Source organism: Tachysurus vachellii, chromosome 14 (genome assembly GCF_030014155.1).
Source record: "Tachysurus vachellii isolate PV-2020 chromosome 14, HZAU_Pvac_v1, whole genome shotgun sequence".
NCBI classification, from domain to species: domain Eukaryota; kingdom Metazoa; phylum Chordata; class Actinopteri; order Siluriformes; family Bagridae; genus Tachysurus; species Tachysurus vachellii.
In genome coordinates this window covers 9,488,829-9,494,993 of record NC_083473.1, presented here as the reverse complement: position 1 = coordinate 9,494,993, position 6,165 = coordinate 9,488,829, and positions in this window count along the sequence as shown.

Genomic DNA, 6,165 nt, shown 5'->3' with positions numbered 1-6,165 from the left:
GTGCAAATTCCGGGATGGGACATCAGTAGTTTATTATGTTTTAAAATAAATATGGAAAAGTGTAATAAGACTATGAAACAGGGCACAGTTCTATTTGTTATCAAATAGAAAATGTAAACATAGTTTATTCCATTTTGATGGAGATTTTTAAGTTATTGAATAATATGAAGTACAAAATGAGATTTTCACATTATATGGTACATTTATATCTATCTGCACAATGAAACAGCCAAATGTGTCATGGAATGTCATAGCACCAGGCAGTATTCATGTACTCTGTCTAGTAATAAACCTATGAAAGTTTATTAAACTTTAATAATATATGGCCAGGGTGAATCAACCTATATCTATCTACCGGTATCTATCTATCTATCTATCTATCTATCTATCTATCTATCTATCTATCTATCTATCTATCTATCTGTCTATCTGTCTATCTGTCTGCCTGTCTGTCTGTCTGTCCCTGTTTGGTTGGTCCTTTTTTGTAGGATGGTCAAAATTAAGCCTCTTTTTAAGTACTTTTCTCCCTCAGTTCTCAGAGTATCATTGTAACCATGACAATCCCAAACTCAATTTGCTGCACTAATTCAGACAGAAAACTATATTATTTATACTGGAGCTGCATTTCAGTGCTGTAGCCCAGGTGAGGAGTAGTTTGTTTGGTTAGTCTCTACATAATAACATCACACATACTCGCTTTGTCACAACAGTACAGGATTATGGGTAAATCAGATTTTATGTCTATAATGAAAATAATGATAATGATATGCCTGCTTATTATACTAAACAGTAGATTTGTAACTGATTTGTATTTTAGTAAAACAGCAAAGAAATGGAAGAAATGGCATCCATTCAAAGCCACATCGCAGCTGACATTTAGCAGATTGTCCCAGCAGGACCTGTCATTTGTTTACACCAATTTGAGATGGAAAATGAAAAAGACACACCTGTAATCTCATCAATTACACACATCACAGGATTTTTGAGCACCTAGCCTTTAAGTGTTGTTTCTGGATCTATCCCCTCAAGAGTACACATGCATACACATACACACAGACAAACACTGTATTGTGGTACTAAGGATTTTATATTGAAGATAAACATTGCTTTCTTTCAGTACCTTTTAGAATAAACCTTTTTCACTAAGTAGACAGAAAGAATCTGTTTTTAGAAAAAAATTAAATATATTCAAACTTTCCATTCTTTGAAAATATTATTTGATTCCTTTTTGCAGATAGGTTATATATACAAAGCTAATGATTTAATTACAGACTACTATCTAATGTACATACTTACACATCTCTTTTGAGTATAATAGTTATTTTTGGTAAATTCAAGTTAGTTTATAAAAGGTACCTTGGCACACACATCCACCTAGCCTGAGCTAGACAGAAGCTGCAATGTGGACCAGTGAGAAGTGACATTTGTTATGCTTTGTGAATCTCCAGGATTCAGGGCATCACAATTCCCATTATTCCATGAGGGAGAAACTCCCATTTTGTGGAGAAAATGAGAACACTGAAACAGCCAGCAAACCATTGCCTAAAGTGGAAGACATTAAATGATGTGCGCTTGCACACACCACATACTTCTCTACATTGAAAGCAAGCCAAATGAGGAATGATTAGAGTGAGGACTTTGCAGCAAATCCTTATTCTGCAAAGTCAAACAAATGGTGTCATAGTTGTACAATATGAGGTCAAATATTTAATATTATCAAAAATACCTGATGAATACTAATGAGCAGATCCAACATTGGCCTGTCACCTTTCTTAACCTCATGCACTTTTTAGAAGTCCTGGATCTTAACAGAAACTTTTTTTCTAACCAAACACCATCCTTACACAGGAACAGCTGAAAACACCAATAGCTCAAAACGGTTGCCCTTGAAGGATAGATAGATGGATGGAGGTTAGTGCCTAGATTTAAGTGCAGCAGCTTGTTATGAATTACTGATCTCGTCATTTATAATGCATACCTTTGAAATATTAACAGTCCTCATTACTGCACTTTAATTGGCTCTCTTTAAAAAGTCATTCATTACGGTGAAGGTCTGTAAGTTAGCCCACATTGTGTCTATGTGAGTTTTTTGTGTGTCTGTTCACTAGACTGTAAAAGACTGAACTTCCCATTATCATATTGCTGCTGGCTATAAGAGATGACCTCAACACATTTAGCACACCATTCACATCCATAGACTGAGGGCAGTGACATCACCACAAATCTACTACACAACCAGTGTAAAAATTGTTAAATGAAATGGAGACAATAAACTGAAAAATTTACTTGTATTTGTTTATAAAATAATTGTTCTACATTGTTTTTGTTCTATTCATCTGTCCATCTGTCTGTCCATCTGTTCATTCATTCCTCTCCATTACTCCATGAGCCTTTTGCATTATCCTCTATACCTTTTTTTTATTATTTAATATTCTCCTGATTTTGCAATCCTGGTACTTGCTAAGTCCTTGCTCATGTAGTACAAAACAGTACCCACAGAGGGCTGAGTACAAACATCTTACTATCAGCAAAGCAACTGAAGCCACCAGGACAAATTAACTGGTTTTACTACCTGAAAACTCAGTAGCATTTGTGCTCAGTCAGCTGATGGAGAACTAAATGCAAGGTGGTCATAGTCAGCCCTCTGTGGGTACAGAATGGAACTACAGCAAAAAGTATAGTGCAAGAGAATACACACAACCCCAAGCACAAAACAAAGAGAAGGGTAAGAAGGTGTAAAATATAAGAAGGATCCAGGTGTAGGAAACACTCCTTATCCATGTTTTAACTGATACTGTCCAGTTGTCTGCTCATTTCAGATTTCCATCCTGTCTGAATGTTTTGCTCATTTACAATACCTTATGTAACTGCTGATATTATATTAAGTGTTCATTCCAGTATTTCTGCACATGTACTATAGAATATACAATTTTTACACTGGTCTTGAATGGTTAGTGAAAAGATCAGCCTTGAGAAACCAAACTAAAAAAAGTTGTTTTTTTTTTTAAATTCCCCTTAATAATCCCAATGTTTTGTATAATGCCTAAAAAGAGTGTCTGAAATACAAACAGGGTGTTTATAAGATGAAAAGACACCCTCATGTTGTTATATTTACACTGCAAAATTAAAAATAATGTGGACAAAAATCTGTCCATTCGTACAACTTCACAAACTTTATACTGTCTGGGGTCAAAGAAGTGCAAGAAAAACAGTGAAAGATTCACAGTACCCTGAATGGGATAGTAGTCCTTTGCCGGACAGCACACATGAACACACACCTGTACACAACCTAGAGATAATTTACAGTGGCCAATCTACCGTCTGGCATGCTTAGGGAGGTTAAAGGAAACATGAGTACCTGAAGAAATCCCCCACATACATGCAAAGAACATGCAAAACTCCACACTGACAGTAACAGCTCAAGAAATGTTGGGCACCAACAATCACCACACAGTGACAAGCATCCAACCATAATACACTAGGATTTTTTCTTAATTTAAAAGTTATATTTTTTGTTTACCTCACTGTCCTAGGACTTAATAACAATTAATTGAAATATTGCATTAATAAATGTACTTACATTTACTTAATAATTTACATTTGTTATTTAATAATATGTATTAAAATTAATATGGAAATAATTGTAAAATAAAAGCTTTAATATTTTAAATGGTTAAGTGCTTGTTTGACTAAAAGTTATTACACAATGACAATGCACAGTAATAAACTGAGATCAGGTGTATAAATCACATAAAGGTGTAGAAGAGAAAGTAAAAAGGAGTGAAAATATGTTTTTTAATACTGGACTTTAAATGAGGTCTATAGGAACAAAGTTATCAGAAAGATCGGGGATCCTTCAGCCCTGTTACACATGCAATGCAAGACCCCTACATTGTTTGTTGTTTCTGTGTCACAGTCACAAAACCAAAGAAACAATGCAGTAACTTCTAGCAGCTGCCAGGCCCTTAGTAAACCTCTCTCTTTTTCCATCCTGCTCTTCTTTAAGAATTAAGATTAAGAACTTGTCATTTTAATCAGAATCCAATTTGCCACAATACTCATTCTTTCAAATTTCAACAGTGCATTCATTTTGTGACTTTATTTCCTTGTCTGCCTTACCATAACATTTGTATTTCATTATTTTCCTTCTATCTATTCTCTGTTAAACTTTTCCCATGTGTGAACAAGCAGACTCATGCCTGAATATGTTCTGTTTGCTCTGTCTTCTCATATTTTCCTCAAAACTTAGTGTCTATATTTTGTTATCATTATTCTGTCTCCTTGCCCATCCCTCTCCACCCCACTTATTTCTCTCTCTCTCTCTCTCTCTCTCTCTCTCTCTCTCTCTCTCTCTCTCTCTCTCTCTCTCTCTCGCTCTCTCAGAGGGCGTAGGCAAAATGCGGCACTCTAGCTTGCTGGTAGGAAACAGAGCCAAGTTGCCATGACAACCTCAAGGTGACAGAATCTTAAGTGATATAAATATACAGTAAGAACATTGTGTTTCTTTGTTTCAACTTAATTAAAAATTTTAACAATTTGTTTTCACTTTATTCTCACTGAACATGCTAATTTCTCATATATATTTCTCTCACATATATGATTTGGTCACTAGTACATCTAGTACTTCTTTCCATACCTTTTTGTGTTTGTCCATGGAACAGGCCATCCGACTGTAGGTTTCATGCATACTTTTTCTGCATAACTAAAATACTTACTGTACACACTGTAGTTTTTGTGAAATTACTATTTTAACATTACCAGTATAGACAAGCTGGAAAGAAACAGGATGGGGACTAACAAAAAAATTTCATTGTACGTAGTACCATAGTAACAGAAGTAAACAATGCATGGATTATAATACATTAAATGTGTCCTCTAACTGTTAGGAATAGAAGGCAGTGTTTAGGTGTGGTTGAAAAATGATGATGTCAGAGCTATGAGCTCAGCTTGCTTGCCAAGAACCCCTGCTGTTGCAGAGCTGTAAGGAAAATGACTGGCCCTTCCCCCAGCCTCGCTTTCTCCCTTTATCTACCTTACTCCATCTTTCACCCCATCTCATTTTCTTATTTATGTGTCTCTCCCTGTATTGTGTCTCTTTCAACATCTTTTGCTTCATATCCTCCCTTCTACCACCTCCCATATATATATATATATATATATATTATGTACATATATATATGTAACAAATAAAGCCATGTGTTTACTGACACAACAACAATAATCAACAATGCAAGATGGCCATTGACAATTAAAGAAATTTGCTGCTGCACAATAAATCCTATAAGCTCTGTTGACACATGAAACTCTCCAGCTGTGCCTTTACTGAAAGGGACAGTAACCTGTGAAAAGATATGCATGATTTAAGCTGTGCAACATAGATGTGAGCTACATAAATAAACCCTGCAGTGTGCACAATGAACACAGGGCAAAATACGGTCATGAAAGGTGGTCAGGCTGGCAGTTTAAATGTTTGCAAAATATAAAATATTTTGCTTAGTATTTAATTAACTAAATCAATTATATTAAACATCATCAAGACATATTCTGCATATATATCTCCACCAGTTTAAGATTTATGGTAGGCTTTCTATATTCATTGTTATATCCATAAAACATGTACTCAAACAAAGACTCAGAAAGCTCTCTCTCTTTCTATTTGTGTGAAGCCTCAGTCTCACAGCAAACTGATTGACACAGCAAATGTAAGTCTGACTTAAAAGGTTTTTTTGATTTTTCAGTGCAAACAACAATTTTGAAATACACGCAGTATAAGACATCATAATTTTATCAAGGGGAAGAATGGCTAATAAAGACAGAAAATGCATAAGGGGGATGGGGCTAACAATAAGGGCTAGAGAGAGATACAGAGAAAGAGAGAGAGCGCGAGAGAGAGAGAGAGGGGGGAAGACAGTGGGAGGTGGAGATAAAAGGACAAAAAAGGCAATGTCAGAAAATGGAAGTGAAAGGTTCAAGGAAAATAATAAATACAAACAATATAAATTCTGCTATATCATTGTATATTATTTCTACAAAACATCCCACAGATTATCCAAGAAAAAGTGCAAGAATAAAAGGCTGGAATCAAGTTAGATAAATGTTCAGAGCACCAAAACTGGAGAGCAATGGATACCACAATTTTCAGAACCATGGACAGCAAAAACAACT